Consider the following 21,219-nt stretch of genomic DNA (forward strand, 5'->3'; position numbering starts at 1 on the left):
TCTTAAGGATAGCGGAGTGAGGGGGTATGGGGAGAAGGCAGGAACGGGGTACTGATTGAGAGTGATCAGCCATGATCGCATTGAATGGCGGTGCTGGCTCGAAGGGCTGAATGGCCTACTCCTGCACCTATTGTCTATTGTCTATTGTCTATTGTCTATTTTATGTTTTAAAAATAACCCACAATGTGCTGGAGTAACTCAGCAGGTCAGGTAGCGTTTCTAGTGGACATGGATCGGCAACATTTCAGGTCGGGACCCTTCTTCACACTCTAAACTTTTAAATGTTGCCTATCCATCTCTTCCAGAGATGATGCCTGGCCTGCTGAGTTACTCTAGCACTTTTACCCTTTTTTGTAAATCAGCATCAGCTGTTCCTTGTGTCTGCAGTACATTATGTTGTTGGATGTAAAAGGCAGTTTTAATCATTTAAAAATTATAGCCAGGAACAAGGTGTTATTGAATAATACTAACATTATTTCAGGAGCAAAATGTTTGACATTTTTTTATTACCAATTTGGATGAGAATGTACGTGACATGGTTAGTAAATTTGCAGATAATACTAAAATTATGGTATAGGGGGATTGCACGTAAGGTCAAAGGGTGTGATGCACGGCGTCCCTCAAGGCATCTGGAGGACATGGCAGCTTCTGGCATACACTAGTAACACATGCAACACGTACGTTCTTATCTTGAAAAAAATGCAAAAATGGTCAATTTTTGTGCTGTAAAAATTGGGGAAGAAGCTGGAGGATCCGGCGGAGGAAGAGGAACCAGGAGAAGGGCTGCAAAACCCGCGGACGTAAGAAGCAGCTGGGAAGATGTCTGGCCAGCCAGTGGGAGAAGGGGAAACGCGGCCGGGAATGGAGGCAGGAGAGCAAGGTCGAGAAGCAGAGGGCCGCCGGTAGGGGGAGAAGAGGAGGAAAGGACAGGGTTGAGCGAGCTGGGAAGAACCCGAGCCGAAGGGCCTGGAGAGTCTGCAGGGCAGAAGCAGCGAGCGTTGGAGGTCGGCGACGGTGGAAGAGGAGGAGGAGGAGAGTGTCGAGCCCGAAGAGGAGCCGTGGAGGGGCTGATTGACAGTGGAGGCCGAGCAGCAGTGAGAACTGGGCCGGGCGATGGGAGCCGAGGAAATAGGCGGAGGGAGGATCAGGCCACGGCTCTGCTCGGCAGCCCCAGCCGCGAGGTGTTGAGCACCGGCCAACCGGAAACAGAGCCCGGCTGACGGAGATGGCGAGCGGGGAGAAGGGCTGGAGGGCCAGCAGGAGCGGCGAGGGGCCGAAGAGCTGCAGGAAGTGAGGCGTGAAGCAGGTGTGCCGAGCCTGGAGGAGTGCAGGAACGGGGAGAGGTGTCGGGACACTCAGAATGCCGGGAGGGAGCCGGAGATGCGCTGATGGTAGAAGCCGGGGGAAGCCGAGCTGCAGCAAAGTGCAGCCGCAATATTCGACTGCAACACCCTCAAATTAGGACAAACAATTGTTCCATCGTTCTGAAGAAGGGTCTCGACCCAAAACCTCACCCATTCCTTCTCTCCAAGATGCTCCCTGACCTGCTGAGTTGCTCCAGCATTTTGTGACACCTGTTCCATAACAGAAGTCGTTCCAAACATAAAATAGAAGAAAAAGACTAAGCAATTATCCCAACTCTTCAATGGCAGCCATAGTAAGTGCTTACCTGAAGTTCACCGCCTGCACTCCAGAAGGCGTTGCATGGCAACAGTACGGGTCAGGGGTTGTGACCTCGCCTGCCGTGCAACCCCTCTATTTTGGACAGTGAAGAATGTTATCTAAGATTACAATGGGATCTTGATCAACTTGATGCTGAGCAATAGTAGACAGAATTTAATTCAGATAAATGTGAGGTAGTTTGAAAGTGGTGACACATGAGTTGGAATGTCATGTTACAGCTGGACAAGACATTAGTAAGGCCACATTTGGTAAACGGTACAGTTCTGATAGGAAGGATGTCATTAAACTGGTATGGGTGCAAAGAAGATTTACGAAGATGTTATTTGGACTGGAGGGTTTGAATTATAGCGAGAGGCTGGAAAAGCAAAGGCATTTTCCCTGGAGTGTAGGAGGCTGAAGGGTGACCTTATGGAGATCTATAAAATCATGAGGGGCATAGGTAAGGTGAATAGTCACAGTCTAGTTGCCTGGCTAGGGGAATCAAATAATCTAGGGTAAAGTTTAAGGTGAGAGGGGAAAGATTTAATAGGGACCTGTGGGACAAATTTGTCTCACAGAGGGTCGTGTGTATGTGAACGAGTTGTCAGAGGAAGTGCTAGAGGCAGGTCCAATCACAACATTTAAAAGGCATTTAGACAGGTACATGGACAGGAAGGGTTTGGAGGCACATGTAACTTGGTCAGCATGGACATGGTGAGCCAATAGCTTTATAGCTTTATAGCTGTGCCAAATAGCTTTAAATAGCTGCAGCAAGTAATTTCTTTTTGCATCTGGATCAGATAAAAGATATCCAGAGATAAACATCTTGTCCCTTTCAGTCAAATTTCTCTTCTGGTTTATGTCAAAATCTGGGTTTTTACATTTTCATGAAATATAAGACAAAAACTTTATTTCAATTTTATCATGTTTCTTGAATAATATTGTCAGGTGTTTCTTCTGCTCCTTGAGATGCAATGTTATTAAACTGTGTTCGTGGTTTTAGAAAACTAGTAATGCTGCTGTATAGGAACAAGGTATGTAATTCTCCCTCACTCTGCTTCTTGTGACCATCGGGCGTTGGGGAAAAAAGGAGACTTTGTAGATTAAATCCGTGCTTTCTGATCAAGGATTGAGCCATTGTTACAAAAGATCTCGATCATTTGTTGGCTTTTGGGTAAAGGAAGGCTGACATGTGAATTGCACGATTGACCACTGATGGTTTAGCTGTGTGAAGTTAACAGGCTCTCTGAATCATGTTAGGGGTGCATTCTAACACCTTGTAATTACTTACTTTGATTTTAATTTAAAATGTACCAATGGCATTGCAAACAATTCCCATGTATTGATATTTTTGTAATTTCACACTTTAAACAATATTTTGGTTTGTCTTTGATGTAAAATAAAAACTGCATTGAATTGGAGAGCTGAAGAGATGGGGAAAACACAAACCAAAAGTCTGTAAACTGACTAAACGACCGATTGTTTTCTTAAAGGACCAAGGTGGATCAGTGAAAAAAAGACATGGCATTGAAAATGCTCTTTTTTTCCCATTCTGACCACCTCATTATGTTTCACTATTGGTGGTGTGCCATCAACTACATTGCTGTATAATTTTAACTCTCTAATCAGTTCATTTTAAAACTATTATTTTGAGAGTTCTTTTGCTCATATGTTCTTATGGTTTGTTGTTCATTTTTATTTGATAATACTTCTTTAAAGTAGCTTGGAGCTTTTTCCAGTGTAATTGATGCTAATAAGCGTGTTGTTGAAAATATTTCATGTTAATCAGATCATAATTAACTATGAACATGACTTTTAACTCCTCAATGGTATTGGAATTTTCAAAAGCTTGGCATTCAATTTAACATTTTAGCCCTGAACTGTGACGGTGAAGGCAGATCCTAAAAGGTGATGCATAGTTTCCAGAACACATCCTTTGTGTCAACACTTTAGTGTCTTATTCTGACACAGTTTGTGGAAAACCTAGGGTACAAATTTCAAGAGCTACATTCAGACACAATTAGTCATGTAAAAAATACCTTTGTATCTAAAGGATGAAAGAAAGAAAGGAAGAAAATGCGGGGAAAATTCAAAGACAATAGTGTTTATAAAAAATATTTTTATCTATCAAGTTTCGTTGAGACAAAATTGGAACCATAACAGTAGTTGATTATCATATTTGACAACGTTCAAAAGGAACGCAAAAAAATCCTGAATTTTATTCTTCCCACAATTCTGACTTTTTGAGTCTTTGCAGCATTTTCTGTTTTAATTTAATTCATATTTTATGTAAGTTTAGCTTGTCATTTTATGTCAAAAGCAGAAAAACATATTGGGGTACGTTTCCAACTTTATGCAAAATTTGGAAGTTCTCAAATTTGTTTTGTTTCTTTACGACTTAAGACGACGTTCAGCCCATTGATTCTCTGCCCGCAGTCAAAGTGTGATTACTCTTTTTTTAAACATACTAGCTAAATTGCACAGAGAAAAGTTCTACAAATCTCCACAAGACAATGAATACATATTTGCTTTTCGTGAAATTGGCTGTAATGTAGTGGAAAAATTGCCGACATGTACTGGAAATTGTGTGGATTAGGCTGGGCTATGTTTCATCATGTTTTTTCCTTCATATTATATCTATGACTTAAACCTATTTTCAGTTCTATTAATAAACTTTATCAGCAAGTAATAGTGATTTTAATTAGGTTGACCTGTTCTCGTCCACCTATCCTAATACCTTCATGAGTAACCTGATTTAAAAGTTTCTGAAAATGTCTTAAAGCTTTGGGAAATAATTTAATATTTTTGTTTGGTGTTTATTGGTAAACTTAAAACTTTGTGGAAAATAAGAAGATGTGCTTTCAACTACTTGAGAAAGTAAGTGTTACTTCACTCTTCACAATCGAGCATAATCGGAATCTTGCAGTTTTTCACTGAAGGTTGTGGGTCAAGTCTGATTAGGTGAAATTAAATCTTCAATTGATATAAAACATCAGGGTAAGCACTAAACATAATAAATATATCTTCTGTGCAATTTGGGTATGTTTTAAATTCCCACATTTCTTCTGCTGTTCCAGCTGATTTTACCCAGATTATGCTGATATAATTAGTGGAAATTCAGTCCTTAATATTTAACAAGGTCTTTCTCCTAAGTACATTCTCTGGCTTTACATAACCCCAACACCAAGTTTATATAGTATTCAAGATGGTTCAAAAAAAATATGCAAAACAATTATCAAAAGAGGAAAGAGGCAGAAATGTAGTCACTTAATGTCCACTAATTTAAAATTAATTAGACGACCCGTTGGGTCCAAACCTCTCCTGTGGGCCAGGCAACCCTCCCCCAACTGACGACCCGTGGACCCGTTGCCTGCCGGATAGTCTCCCCCGGGGGCGGGCGAGGGGAGAGAGGAAAGGGGAGAGGGAGCCACTCGTCCCGGGCGGCCATTGTGGTGGCCAACAGTAGGAGAGTGGCCACAAGGCGCTGCCGCATGTTCGTCCTGCCGACGGCCATCTTCTTTGGCCTTCTCTCTGACGCCGCGCTGCACCACGGGAGAAAGGCCTGCGCTGCACCATGGAAGGAAGGTCAGGCGCGGGGCACGTCGGGACTGGCCCGGCAACCCTCCCACAACAGCGCAAGCGTGGATCCGGTTATCCACTTTGGTGGTAAGAATAGGAAGGCAGAGTATTATTTGAATGGTGTCAAGTTAGGAAAAGGGGACGTACAACGAGATCTGGGTGTCCTAGTGCATCAGTCACTGAATGGAAGCATGCAGGTACAGCAGGCAGTGAAGAAAGCCAATGGAATGTTGGCCTTCATAACAAGAGGAGTTGAGTATAGGAGCAAAGAGGTCCTTCTGCAGTTGTACAGGGCCCTAGTGAGACCGCACCTGGAGTACTGTGTGCAGTTTTGGTCTCCAAATTTGAGGAAGGATATTCTTGCTATTGAGGGCGTGCAGCGTAGGTTTACTGGGTTAATTCCCGGAATGGCGGGACTATCATATGTTGAAAGACTGGAGCGACTGGGCTTGTATACACTGGAATTTGGAAGGATGAGAGGAGATCTTATCGAAACGTATATGATTATTAAGGGGTTGGACATATTAGAGGCAGGAAACATGTTCCCAATGTTGGGGGAGTCCAGAACAAGGGGCCACAGTTTAAGAATAAGGGGTAGGCCATTTAGAACGGAGATGAGGAAAAACCTTTTCAGTCACAGAGTTGTGAATCTGTGGAATTCTCTGCCTCAGAAGGCAGTGGAGGCCAATTCTCTGAATGCATTCAAGAGAGAGCTAGATAGAGCTCTTAAGGATAGCGGAGTCAGGGGGTATGGGGAGAAGGCAGGAACGGGGTACTGATTGAGAATGATCAGCCATGAGCACATTGAATGGCGGTGCTGGCTTGAAGGGTCGAATGGCCTCCTCCTGCACCTATTGTCCATTGGTCTGGGTAGGATGGGAGGGAGAGGAATTTGTTATGGCCCAGAGACTTACCTAATTCTACACAGAAAAATATGCCTGCAAGAGCACGTTACATAACCCTTGACAGAACATAGCTCTGACCCCTGGGGCGGCACAGTGGCGGAGTGATAGAGTTGCTGCCTTAGACAGTGAAATAGACAGGTTCGATCCTGACCGGGTGATGTCTGTAAGCAGTTTATACATTCTCCCTGTGACCATGTGGGTTTTCTCCGGGTGCTCGAAATTCCTCCCACACTCTAGAGGCGTACAGATTTGTAGAATAATTAGCTTTGGTAAAAATTGTAAATTGTTCCTAGTGTATAGGATAGTACCAGTGTACGGGGTGATCGCTGGCCAGCACGGACTCGACGGGCCAAAGGGCCTGTTTCCACTCTGTGTCTCTAAGGTCTAAAGTAACATGGTATAAGTAATCTTGTGGGTGCAGGACAGTGGTGCTGAGGTAAAAGTATCAACCATAATCTTATTGAATAGGCAAGAAAAGCCTTATTCATGCCAAGAACAGATTGGCTTCTGCCTCCAACAGTTTTTTTACATTATTATGTGAAATAGGTGATGAATTTGTGCATATCCAAGTGAAGGCCACCAAATAGTCAAAGCAGCCGATTTGTTCGCCATGAACTTTAACTTCCCTCCACCATCAGGGGCTAACATATAAAACTTGTACACAATACATTTTGCCAATAAATTAATGGTTCTTCAATTGAATCTCCTAAATCCACATTGAATTTTTATGTTTGTAAATATGTTCCTTCTGCAGACACAAGAAACTAGATGTTGGAATCTAGAACATCAAATATTGACCATTCCTTTCTACCCACTGATGCTGCTCGACCCACTGAATGCCATTGAATGACATTTTCTCTAAAGTTAATGGGAACTTCACATTTTGGCACTTCATGACATATATTAATTTAATGTTTAATAAAATTGATTTTGGCATCTTTTCTGGGGAGTTTGTAAATTTATGTAAGCATAACAACTTTATTGAAGTGATCTCATAGATCTGCGGTGGAAAATATTGTATTTACCAATTTTATGTCAAATTTAAATTTGTTTTAATCTTAATCTCAAATGTCAGTTCGATTTTGACAAAAGTTCAGTGAAATAAGTTTGCATTTGAGGAAATATTTTAATTTTTTCAATCTTATTTGTCTAAAATAGGAATTTTATCTTTAATTTTTGTAAAATGATTACATGTTGCAAAGAGTAAATTGCATTTCTTCTGTGTTTAAGGATATTGATTGAAGAAGTAAAGTACTTGTTCTGATAAGTGAGTTACAAGCTTGGTTAAATGTGGCTTTTGACTTTTTGTATGAGTTGATTGTTTTGATGCATATTCTCCTTTCCCTTGGAGTTGCATCCTTTCTGCTTAATATCATCCTATTTCTAAATTAGTTACCATTATATAGAGAAATAAGAAATAAAAAGAGTACTTCCAAATTGCTAGGGAAGGGTTAGTTCTCATAACAATCCAGAACAAAAAACAAACTGCTGGAGGAAATGGCAGGTCATGCAGGTTCTGTGGAGGCAAAAAGATGGTTGACATTTTGTTTCTCTACCCTGCATCAGGACTCGTAATGTAGCATTTCCCTTTGCTTCCACAGATGCTTTCTGACCCATTGAGTTCCTCCAGCAGTTTGTTTTACAGCATTTGCAGTCTCATGTATCTCCATAACAATCAAAAGGTTTGACACCAAATAGAGTTTAAAAAAACTGTGTGTAGCAAGGAACTGCAGATGCTGGTTTACACCGAAGATAGACACAAAAAGCTGTAGCAACTCAGTGGGACAGGTAGTATCTCTGGGGAAAAGGAATGGGTGATGTTTCGGGTCTCGACCTGAAAAATCACCTATTCCTTTTCTTCAGAGATGCTGTCCGACCTGTTGACTGAAGAAGGGTCTCGACCCGAAACGTCGCCCATTCCTTCTCTCCTGAGATGCTGCCTGACCTGCTGAGTTACTCCAGCATTTTGTGAATAAATACCTTCGATTTGTACCAGCATCTGCAGTTATTTTCTTACACTGTTAAGTTACTCCAGCTTATTGTGTCTATCTTTAAGAACCTGTGGTTTGGCATTTTTCTTCAGCTTAAACATTCACCTTTGCCACCACTGTACATTGTCAATGCATCTGCACCTGCCACTTGTCAAGGTATTTGCGCCACCTCCCAAATCATCACCCTCTACCACCCAGAAGAACAATGATGCAGGCTCATTGGAATACCACTATCTGGATATTTTTTTTATTTTATTTCATATTTCATGCTATGTCGAGGTGGAAATAAGTCAGGATCTAAATCACTCGCAACATTTAGATTGCCTTCACGTAAGTTCACGACAGAAACGGCAACTTTCTTTAAAGGTGGCTTTATTATTACCTTTGAATGGTTATAAACGTTAACCTTTGTTATCCATGCTTATGTTTTTAAACATTTGGAGGTAATATATATTTAGTATTGCATATAGTATAACCAAAACAACATGGATCTTTAAAATTTAGCCATCTGCCCACTATATAAATAGTGGCAACGGCAGTTGATTGTAATATTTATGATAGGGTACATTGTTGAATGTAGACACAAGGAACTGCAGATGCTGGAATCTGTAGAAGGGTCCCGACCCAAAACGTCCTATCCATATTCTCCTAGGTTTATAACTCCATGTTTTTGACATCTCCTGTTTTAAAGTATACTTTTCTACCTTCTGGAAATCCCTTTTATATGTCTGGAAATTCCCTACTTGAGATTTTTTTTACCATGAGCAGTTTCATCCAGATAATGTTTTTATTAACAAATATATTATTATGAAATGTTGCTACTGTCTGTGAAAATAGTATAGACTGGCTGGCTCTGCCTCATAATATGTGACTGCACATTTAAACAAAAAAGCAGTTTAATTTCGTTTGAAAATAATTTGCATGCTTTCTCGTTTTGCGCAAAGACTAGAAAAATGGAGTATATTTTTACCATTTACGCTGAGAGCGTTCACAGGCTTTTGGTTAAGGGATTGAGACAATGGATGAGAATAAACTGGAAAAAAATTCTGCTGATTAGTAAATCAGTTACTAGCTGAGGTAAATGTAAGATCATCATAATGGATTGAATGGTCTCCCTATCTTATTTTAGTTGCAATTTGTATTTCTAATTGTGCTGACCCCAAGTAATGGCTAAACGAGTGTTTGTGGCACAGAGAATACGATATATCTAATACTCTGTGTCTGACTTAGAGGGTAGTAAATGGAGACCATACCAGAACTGTTTCAAGCTTAATGATGATCGAATTATGCAGGAAGATTTCAGCAGATGCAGTGAGTCCAGTTGGAATCAGGTGATGTTATGTGTGTGGAAAATGCAATTTTAGTGGCATTAATATATGCTCGAAATCTTTGCTTGGAGTTGAATAAGGTATCAAAATGAAGAACAATTTGGCTCAATCTTGATCATTTGCCAGGAGGAAGGTTGCATTGTTCAACTTGAACTTTGCATTTTCCAATTTGTCCCCCCCCCCCCACACTTCTGTTCCATTGTATTTGTCTGCTTTCCCATGCCCATCACCCCTTATTGCCCACTTTTGTTCCCCTCCATCTTTCTTTTCTCCATCTATTTCACAGGCATTTAATCCAAAGGCTTTCTTCTTTTTCTTGCTCCATTTGCCATTCACATCCCTGTCTTGACTAGTCCCATTCTTTTGAGACTATGATGTATGGATTTAGACACATTGACTTCGGGGAAACTCCAATCCAACAACTACCCTTAAAAGGTAAGAATTTAGTACCCCTAAATGAAATTATCCCTCTTCTAAACTCCAAAGAAATTTGCTTGATCAATGGTTCAATGGATACTTATTGTCACATATGCAATTAAACATTACATAGTGAATTTCATTTTGCATATTATGCCGGCTCCACCATATTTGTCGCCAGTTCAACAGGTTCATAGTCCCGGCCTGGCCAAGCGTAACCATGGGGTCCTTCACTGCTGCTCCACTGCTGTAAGCTGTCCAGTCCATGCACTTGGCCTCTTGGATTGGTCCAGCCGACCCCTAGGTTTCTTCAGGGCCTCCAGAGGCCCACTTAACTAGGAAAATTGACAGGGGAGAGCCGGTGGATGTGGTGTATCTCGACTTTCAGAAAGCCTTCAACAAGGTTCCACATAGGAGATTGGTGGGCAAAATTAGAGCACTTGGTATTGGAGGTAGGGTACTGACATGGATAGAAAATTGGTTCACAGACAGAAAGCAAAGAGTGGGGATAAATGGGTCCCTTTCAGAATGGCAGGCAGTAACTAGTGGGGTACCGCAAGGCTCGGTGCTGGGACCGCAGCTATTTACAATATACATTAATGACTTGGATGAAGGGATTAAAAGTACCATTAGCAAATTTGCAGATGATACAAAGCTGGGTGGTAGTGTGAACTCTGAGGGAGATGCTATGAAGTTGCAGGGTGACTTGGACAGGTTGTGTGAGTGGGCGGATGCATGGCAGATGCAGTTTAATGTGGATAAGTGTGAGGTTATCCACTTTGGTGGTAAGAATAGGAAGGCAGAGTATTATCTGAATAGTGTCAAGTTAGGAAAAGGGGACGTACAACGAGATCTGGGTGTCCTAGTGCATCAGTCACTGAAAGGAAGCATGCAGGTACAGCAGGCAGTGAAGAAAGCCAATGGAATGTTGGCCTTCATAACAAGAGGAGTTGAGTATAGGAGCAAAGAGGTCCTTCTGCAGTTGTACAGGGCCCTAGTGAGACCACACCTGGAGTACTGTGTGCAGTTTTGGTCTCCAAATTTGAGGAAGGAAATTCTTGCTATTGAGAGCGTGCAGCGTAGGTTTACTAGGTTAATTCCCGGAATGGCGGGACTGTCATATGTTGAAAGACTGGAGTGACTAGGCTTGTATACACTGGAATTTAGAAGGATGAGAGGGGATCTTATCGAAACGTATAAGATTATTAAGGGGTTGGACACGTTAGAGGCAGGAAACATGTTCCCAATGTTGGGGGAGTCCAGAACAAGGGGCCACAGTTTAAGAATAAGGGGTAGGCCAATTGGAGTGGAAGCAGTGGAGGCCAATTCTCTGAATGCATTCAAGAGAGAGCTAGATAGAGCTCTTAAGGATAGCGGAGTCAGGGGGTATGGGGAGAAGGCAGGAACGGGTACTGATTGAGAATGATCAGCCATGATCACATTGAATGGCGGTGCTTGCTCAAAGGGCCGAATGGCCTACTCCTGCACCTATTGTCTATTGTCTATTGTAAGGCACTGCACGGAATATAAGGAATATAAGAGTATGCATGCCTACTTTTGCTTTCTACTTTCCCTTTCCATATGGTCTGGTCTTTCCAATACACATACCCAACGCGCGTCTTATGCCTTGCTTTGTTCAGTTGTCGTAACCTGGTTTCGGATTGAAGCAAATCATTTTTGATTTTTATATCAAACTAGCCAGGCGTTGACCCGTTGGGCCCAAATCTCTCCTGCGGGCCCGGCAACCCTCCCCCAACTGACGACACTCACCCACTCCATCCCCCCTCAACTCCCCCGGGGTAGGGTGCGGGCGAGAGGGGAGAGGAAATGGGTGGGGGAGCCACTCAAAGTGGCCCTGGGCGACAATCGCGGTTGCCAGCAGCAGGAGATCTCTCGTCACCCCCCCCTTCTCCCCCCATTAGCCGTCACTACCGTCACCCGGACAGTGCCCACTCCCCTCTGAGCGGCAACCCTCCCCCAACTGTGCACGAGTGGATCCGGCGGTCATCTTAAGTAAGTATTAGATCAACGGGGCCAAACTGCACGCGTGGATCCGACGGCCATTTTACGTAAGTATCAGATCAACGGGCCCCAACTGCGCAGGCGCGGACGCGTTAGGTTCCCATTGTGACGTTGAACATGGCTGATGGGCAGGGCAGGTGGAAAAGGGATTTTTAAAGGTTAAAAATATGATTTTTAAAGTTTGAAAAGTGAAAAACTTAAAATATAACAACCATATGAACCGCAAGACAATGGTGATTAAGGTGGTGCTCAAATTGTTACGCTATCCTGTACTACTTTGGCTCTATTTCGGGAACATACTAAAATGCAATATATATACGCATATATATACTAATATATATACACATATATATACACAATACGAGAGTTTTAGTTATATATATATATATATATATATATATATAGACAGACAGACTCCATCGCATTCCAGCATCTACAGTCTTTGTGTCAATTTAGTTTAAAGTCTTATGTGCAACCCAATTTATTAGTTGGTTGTGGCCTGATTCAAATGAAGGCTATTCTTGTTACCAGTTCTAGTCTCAGTGACGCATGAATTGAAAACCACCTACTTCCATTCCAGTCTTTGAGCCACATTCAGTTATCTGATCTGATTGGCCCAATGCCAGTTTTCACATGGTGATCTAGAGATAATTATCTTTGTGATTGTGCTTTTTAATTTGGATTCTGTCAAATCATATTTGCTTAGCACTGCCACACGTGTCTTTTGTTCTTAGTTGTCAGATGGACCGTGACAACTGGATCTCTCCCACCCACTCTAAATTTCTCAACAGCCCTGAGGGGATGTCTTTAACACTGTGCCACATACCCTTTGGGATTTAGTCCTCATGGCTGCAGCGAGCAGTATGTAACCCCTTAACTATGTTATCCTGTTACCATTATTTACCAGCTATTTTCACTCCTCCAACATGCACCCCCCCCCCCCCCAAATCACAGTGTTTCATTGAGTTTTCTCAAAAGTATACCATGATTCACACAAACTCGTTTAGAAGATATCAATTTTGGGCTGAGGGCATCACTGGCATTAATTGCACATATCTAAATGCCTCTGAATGGAGTACTATACTGGGCCTTTTAAATGATCTTCCAGAGTCAACCATATTGCTGTGGGTCAGCAGGCACATAGAGAAACAGTCCAGAACAGGGGTGTCAAACTACCAGCTCGCGGGCCGCATCCGGCAGAAGGGCCTATCTCCACACAGCATCTCCAAACAAAACTAAACTAAAATTTACATCTTCTCTAGACAGATCGACTGTGAATGACAAACTCTCCCCAAGATGGCACCATCACTATTTGTATCATTAAGTCTCTTGGTCTCTATCACGTGCATTCCTTTATTCTCTTCAACCTTTGCTCAAACATTTTCTAACTGTTTTTCTTGCTGCAGATGCCACCTGCGTTTCCCCAGGATTTCTGTATTTATTTCAGGGTTGCAGCATGTGCAATGTTATTGCTCTGGTTTACCTAATTCATCATTGCATTTTACTTTGCATGGCTTGTCATTTTATATCTACAGATTGCTCTACTTCATAGAATGGTTTTAAAAGATGTGTTTTTTAAAATAGTGTGCAAGGTTGAGATTTTGGTCGGTTAAATTCTCAGGTATGCACAGGTTGGGTCACTGACATTAAATTTAGCAAATAGCAATTAATTTAAAACTTAAACTGCAAAAAGAGCCCATGCTGTCCTAAATGGCAATTAATTGTTAATCAACTATGTTTGTCTGAGTAGCTGCAATTTGAGTATGGGTTAAACTTGGTATAATAGATAGGATCTGCAATGTACAGAGTTAATGAAAATTCTTTAATGAAGGGAGAGGAAGTGCCTCTAAGCTCCAGTATGGAAACATAAGAGACAGCAGATGCTGAAATCTGGAGCAACAAACAAAATGCAGGAGAAACTAAGCAGATTAAGTTGAATCTCTGGAGGCAAAGGGATAGTCAACACTTTGGTTCCCCCAGAAGTTCTTTTTTTTGCTTCAATATGTTGTATTTCATGTAATTCTGAGACAGTAGACATTAAAATTTTCCCCACTGTTTAAAAGCTGAATGCAGTTAGTGATTAAATAAAGGGCACAAAAGTAAAATTAATTAATCTGTGGTGATGTAGGTTGTATGCATGATATGAGAGCCTGCAGAAAGTAAGACTGACCTTAGCAAATATGTTTAAAATATTGGTATTTACTATTGATTTATTATTATCATGCTCCAAAAAATGTTGGGAAGCCCAGGGCGCAGTGAGAGGGAAGAACTGAATGAAATTGGTATTTGTAGGGAAATGTTATTAGGAAATTTAAGGGGAACAATGGGTCTGGTGTATTTTGGTTTTTAGAAGGTTTTTGATAATGTCCTACAGCAGAAGTTAGCATGCAGAATTAAAGCACATGGGCGTAGCACAATGTACTGTCACTGGTAGAAAACCAGTTGCTAGACAAGAAACAAAACATAGGATTAAATGGGTATTTTTCTATCCTGGCAGGTAGTGACAAACAGGGTACTGAGCTAGGTGCAATATATATTCATTTAGAACATAAGGTCATAAGCAATTGGAGTAGCATTAGGCCATTCGGCCCATCAAGTCTATTCCGCCATTTAATCATAGCTGATCTATCTCTCCCTCCTAACCCCATTCTCCTGCCTTCTCCCCATAACCTCTGACACCTGCACTAATCAAGAATCTATCTATCTCTGCCTTAAAAATATCCACTGACTTGGCCTCCACAGCCTTCTGTGGCAAAGAATTCCACAGATTCACCACCCTCTGACTAAAGAAATTTCTCCTCATCTCCTTCCTAAAAGAATGTCCTTTAATTCTGAGGCTATGACCGCTACTCCTAGACTCTCCCACTAGTGAAAACATTCTCTCCACATCCACTCTATCCAAGCCTTTCACTATTCTGTATGTTTCAATGAGGTTCCCCCTCATTCTTCTAAACTCCAGCGAGTCCGATTACAGGCCAAGTGCTGAAAAACGCTCATCAAAGGTTAACCTACTCACTCCTAAGATCACTCTTGTAAACTTCCTCTGGACCCTCTGCAGAGCCAGTATATCCTTCCTCAGATATGGTGCCCAAAATTGCTTGCAATATTCCAAATGCGGCCTGACCAGCGCCTTATAGAGCCTCAACATTACATCCCTGTTTTTGTGTACAAGCCCTCTTGAAATAAATGTTAGCATTGAGTTTGGTTGATAAGTAAATTAAATGTAATAAAGTAAACTCTCATTTAAACAGACCTCTTTAAAATCGATTTCGGTTATAGCGGACTGAATCTGTTTGTAGATGCAGTTCATTGTTTCATGGAATGACCACTAGGTGGTTGGAGCGAATGATGTATTTGAACCATTTTAGCTTAGTTTAGTTTGGAGATACAGCATGGAAACACTGAGTCCAGGCTGACCAGTGATCAAGTCACCCCCACCCCCGGGCGCCCCTGCACACAGTTCCACCCCACACACTTGAACAACTCACAGCATTTCAGATAAAGCCAGTGCACTGGAGCACCCGGTGGAAACCCACACTGCCACAGTGAGCACCTGAGGTCAGGATCGAACTTGGGTTTAGAAACATAGAAACATAGAAAATAGGTGCAGGGGGAGGCCATTCGGCTCTTCGAGCCAGCACCGCCATTCATTGTGATCATGGCTGATCGTCCCCAATCAATACCCCGTGCCTGCCTTCTCCCCATATCCCTTGATTCCACTAGCCCCATGAGCTCTATCTAACTGTCTCTTAAATCCATCCAGTGATTTGTTTCCACTGCCCTCTGTGGCAGAGAACTGTGGCGCTTTAAGGTAGCAACTCTACCGTGGCGTCATTGTGCTGTCCCAAGGTACAGTGTATTTTGTGTCCTTTACTGTTTATTGCGTAGTGTATGTTTATTGGCTGTTTTTCCAATAGTACTGGATAAACCCTCTTATTCGGTTACAGTGGACAATCAGTAATGACTTGCACCATCTCCCCTTGTGTGGTCCTTTACAGTAAGAGTTTACTGTATATACAAGTTTGCAATAACACAAAGTTTGACGGGTATCTGAGCTGTGAGGATGCAGCTCTATAGGACTGGTTAGGCTGTATTTGGAGTATTGCCTGCAGTTCTGGTCACCCCATTACAAGAAAGATGTGGAGAGAGTGCAGAGGAGGTTTACCAGAATGCTGCCTGGATTAGAAGGTTTCAGCTACAGGTAGAGAGAGGTTGGGTAGACTTGGATTGTTTTTTTCTGGAATGTCAGAGGTTAAGGGGAGATATGATAGAAGCAAATGAAATTATGAGAGGAATAGACATGGTAGACAGTCAGAACCTTTTTCCCAGGGTGGAAATGTCCAACACTAGTGGGCACAGCTATAAGGTGAGAGGGGGAAAGTTTAATGGAGACTAGACGGGCGTGGACTGGTTGGGTCCAAATCTTTCCAGCGGGCCCGGCAACCCCCGTTGGGTCTAAACCTCTCCTGCAGCCCCGGCAACTCTCCGTGCAACCCTCCCCCAACTTACGACCCGTGGATCCGTTGCCGGCTGGGGAGTCTCCCCCAGGGGCGGGTGAGGGGGAGTGAGAGGGGAGAGGGAGCCACTCTCCCCGGCCCCGGGCGTCCATCGCGGCAGCCCTCTGCCCTCCTCCCACCCCCACTCCTACCACCCACTCCCCTCCCCTAACTCGAAACATTCTATTTCCCTCCACAGGTGCTGCCTGGCCCGCTGAGTTCCTCCAGCAGTTTGTTTTTTACTCTATCCAGAGCAGTGATCCCTTGCGACCTCATCTTTTCTAAGCAGAAAATTCTAGCTATGCCATTCAGCCATACAACTCAAGGCTGAAATCAATTCAGTAAAGCTGTAATGTGCTCTCTGCAAATTTTACATCTTTTATGAAGAGTGGCACTCAGAACTGGAGAACCAGTGTTTAGAAAGGTGACTGATGCTCTGTTATTCTTTGCTTCTATTTATGAAATTCAGAATACTTTAATCATTTTTCCCAACCTATCCTGCCACTTTTAGCAAACTATACAAGCTCCCAGATCTCATTGTTTGTGCATCCTTTCAGAATTGTGTCCTCAAGTTTATTTTGCTTCCTCCAACAAAACTGTAACACTTCACATTTCTTAACATTAAATTTCATCTGCTACCTATCTACCCATTCCATCAGCGTTTTTATATATCCCTAAAGCTTATTTCAATCAGCTTTTTGGGAGATTTTTGGAGATGCACAAAGTAAATAGTTAAAGGGGAACCAGTAGATATGGTATATTTGGATTATCAGAAAGCCTTTGATAAAATCCTACTTAAGAGGTTAGTGTGCAGAATTACAGAATGTGGTGCAGGGGTTGATAATGAATTGACAAATGAGACTTTCTCTGGGTGGCAATGGGATATCCACTAGATCCCAGTACTTTGATCATTGGTATTCTACTTTATATCATTGAATCAGATGAAATGCTTCGAAGTTGGCTGATGACACAAATTGTGATTGTGAGTTGTGAGAATGATGCAAAGTGACTTCAGGCCAAATTGATTGAATGAATGAATGAATGAATGATACTTTATGATTGATACTAACCTCTTAAATGTCATATGTACCTTAGTACAGTGAAAAGCTTTGTTTTGCATACAATCTAGGCAGTACACAAGTGCCGCCACGTGTTGGCACTGACAAAGTTACAAAAGTACCGAACAGTCTTACTTACTGTTTGCTGCCGTGCGTGGCAGCAGGCCCCCCCCCCTTCCCGCTCCCCCTCCCTCCCGTCAGTTCCCCCATTGTTCTCGGCGGCCCATCGCCGGGTCCCCCCCAATACTCTCACCAGTCTATCTCGCTATCTGCCCCTCCTTGTTCTCGGTGGCACGGTTACAGTCGACGCCAGTGGCTCGAGGCTACTCGGATCCACAAAGGGTGAGCAGGGCCCAAGTGCTGATGTGCCTCAGCCGGGTCAGGGAGCATCCCTGGAGAACATGGATAGGTGAGTAAGCAAATACTTGACAGATGCATTATAATGTAGATAAATAGGATGTAATTTAATTTGGTGAGTACAATAGAAAGGTAGTGTATTATTTAATGGGTGAGAGAGATAGGGAAATATTAAATACAACTGGTTCTGGATGTCCTTGCACACCAATCACTGCAACCAGGTACAGCAAACAGTTAAAAGGCAAATTTACTTGACATGTAGGAGGAAGAATGTCTTGCTATAATTATATGGGGCCTGGTGAACCACAGCTGGAGTATTGTGTGCAATTCTGGTCTTGTTGCTGAAGAAAGGATAAACTTGCCAAACGAGGGATTGCAGTGGTTTTCCAGACTGAATCCTGGTACTACAGAACGTTTGTATATAGAGAGGTTGAGTCAACTAGGGCTGTATTTACCAGCTTTTTGAAGAATAAGATGGCTGGTAGGGAGGGGACAGGTTGGGTGAGAAGGGATGAGTGAACCAAGTAAATGTGGAAGGAGTGGATTATATGGAAAGGGGGAAGGGGTGGGGACGGGAGATGTGACTGGAGGTGAGATCATGTTGAAGGTGGTGGAACTGTTGGAGAAATATGTGTTGCCTTGCCTTGAATCACATGGCCTACTGCGTAAACTGAACTATCCTCGTCAATATATTTTGTAACCTCTGAAAAATTGAATCAACTTTGTCAGAGAAAATCTCCCTCTAATAAAACCATGATGATTATTTGATTTTTCCTTACTTTCCAAGTATAGTATAATCCTACACCTCATCGTATTTTCCCCAAAAAGGTCTCTACCGCTGACATTTTACTTCTGTTTCGTTACTTGCTTTGCAACCACACTTCAATGTTGCACTATCAATTCTTCGAGACTTCAATGGAAGTGCCAGCATTCAGTTTTTACGCTAATGTAGTAAGTTTGTTCTACCTGTCAGCTCTATATGTTTTTTTTAGCTTTACTGTTAAAATTTATTTTCTCCGAATGAGGATGACATTTTATGGAAGTTACTTCAAATTGGTGCTGTAATTTTAGTTGACTAAAATGCAGAGGTGAGTCTATCATAGTAATGGGTAAAAATATGATCAAATATTTTACTTTGGATTTAAGGAAGTATCATCTTGGGTTAAGTATTTTTATGTTCAGTATCTCTAACCATTATCATAAATATTCTTTACTTTGGTTGTGATTTAGATTGTTTTAAGCGACTGTATGGTAAAAGATGAGAGAGAAGGAATGTTAAGAGGCCCCTTAGTCTGTATGCACATTTTAAAAATATTTTGTGCCAAGAGTGTTTGAAGTGTATTAAGCTCTGAGAGAAAATAAATTCAATATTGCTGTACTTTTTTTCTCTGAAGAGTATATAAAAAATGCATGCAATTACAATCCACTTTTAAGATATTTTCATGCAAATATTGTACTTGGCAATGCAAAAAAATAATACTAGCTTTTTGAATAAGTTGGAAACTATCATGCACTTGCCTTGATTTGTTAAACTCCAAGAGGTGCTCATTATGGCACATTGGTTCATCGGGGGATTAGATCTGATATATACTTAAATTGCTTATAAATTAAAACAATTAGAAAATTGGTACAACTGCATTGATATGTGCACAATAGTTGGAGGCATTCTAGAACCAAAGTAATGGTAATTATCAACCTGTTAATTAAAAAAAAGATTTGACATGACCTTGGCTTATATCTTCTGAAATTGTACTATTCATCTCTGTCTAGACAAGGCTGTTTTTAAAATAGTTAGTTTACCAAATGAAAGAAGCATGCTGAGGACATGTCTTGCTCTTGACACATGTCTGGAAGCTAGACAGACAATGTTATTTGGTTTCATAGTTTTATTCTACAAGCTGGTTTGCTAATTTTCAGTGTATCCCAGATTAACTAATTCAATTAAGAGAAACTAATTCAATATTTTCTAAATGTGCAGCTAAATGTTTTTGCTCAGAACAATAGACAAATTTGATTTCCCCATTCTACGTTGATTAAAAAAATAGTACCCACATACATATAGTTGAACGGTTATTCTTTGTTTGAATGTTGTAACTAAAACTTGAGAGACACTATTTCTAGGCGTGGCATTGCTGTTCCAAACTACGCACAGTTGATTATAGTCTAAGATCTGCAATCATGTCCTTATTCCCAAAGAATCTTATTATGGGGCTGTGTCCAAAGGTATGGCGTTAACGGTAGAAATTAGAAATGAAAGAACGATCACATCGTTGATGACAACCTTCTTTACTCCATTTAAACATAGCGTACTTGGAGTATTGCATGCAGTTCTGGTCGCCCCATTACAGGAAGGATGTGGAGGCTTTGAAAAGGATGCAGAGGAGGTTTACCAGAATGATTAGGGGATATTGGCTACAGGGAGAGACTTGGATGTTTTCTCTCGAATGCCAGAGGTTATGAGGAGACCTGATAGAGGTATGTAAAATTATGAGAGGCATAGGTAGGGTAGACAGTCAGAACCTCTTTCCCAGGGTGGAAATGTAAAAGGCTAAAGGCCATTGCTTTAAGTGGTTTATTGACAGAAGGGAAAGTTTAAAGGAGATGTGTGGGCAAGTTTGTTTTTTTACACAGAGGGTGGTGAGTTCCTGGACCATGCCGCCAGGGATGGTGATTGAAGCAGATCCAATAGTAGCATCTCAGTGACTTTTGGATAGGCATATGGATATGCTGGAAATGGAGGGATATAGGTTATGTGCAGCCAGATAAGAATTGGTTTTGGCATCATGTTTGGCACAGACATGGCTGAAGGGCCTGTGCTGTATTCGATGTTCCATGTAAACATTTTAGTAACATAAGTTGAAGATCTGATGAATTAAAACTCAGTTAATGTCTAAAAAGAGAACCAAGACTCAAAACAGAAAAGTGTCTAATTTTAGAAATGCCAACGAAAGATTGATTTAAAAAAAAAAAGTATATGAAATGACAAAAATGATATTCTCTTTGAAATCTGAACTCAAGTAAGGAAAATCCAATTAACGGGGTCCAGTTGGGCTATATTTAGCTACCCCCAAATCAGAACAGGATGTCTTGGTATACCAACTACAGCCTGCCTTTGAATTTCTGAGTTATGTGCAGACCCTATTGTTCTTTAAATTTCACACCAGAACAACTTGGATATTTGTCTACAGAGTCAATAAACTGATCATGATTGTAGATGGAGACTCGACCTTGAAGTCAAATCAAGTTACTGCCAGTTTTTTCAAGAATAGAATCAGACAATTTATGATGACTCCTGTTGGTACCATGATGGACTGTAAGAACAACTTGTCCAATCACCTGTGCCAACATTTCTTAGACATTCTTAAGGGCGCATAACTAAAGAGGTGTGTTTATATTAAAAATAA

The 21,219-nt window shown here is 41.6% G+C and overlaps 1 protein-coding gene across 5 annotated transcripts in view; it reads left to right on the forward strand.

Annotated features, from left to right (window-relative positions):
- ldlrad4a (low density lipoprotein receptor class A domain containing 4a) overlaps window positions 1-21,219 on the forward strand; it is a 127,777-nt gene that overhangs the window by 11,554 nt on the left and 95,004 nt on the right. The window contains exon 1 of one of the 5 annotated variants that reach the window (XM_078398073.1): window positions 9,884-9,900. The exons of the other annotated variants lie outside the window; for them this stretch is intronic. The gene's annotated coding sequence lies outside the window, so the exon portion shown is untranslated. Of the gene's footprint in view, window positions 1-9,883; window positions 9,901-21,219 lie in introns of those variants that run through there. 5 annotated transcript variants of the gene reach the window in all.

This window comes from Rhinoraja longicauda, chromosome 4 (genome assembly GCF_053455715.1).
Source record: "Rhinoraja longicauda isolate Sanriku21f chromosome 4, sRhiLon1.1, whole genome shotgun sequence".
NCBI lineage: Eukaryota > Metazoa > Chordata > Chondrichthyes > Rajiformes > Arhynchobatidae > Rhinoraja > Rhinoraja longicauda.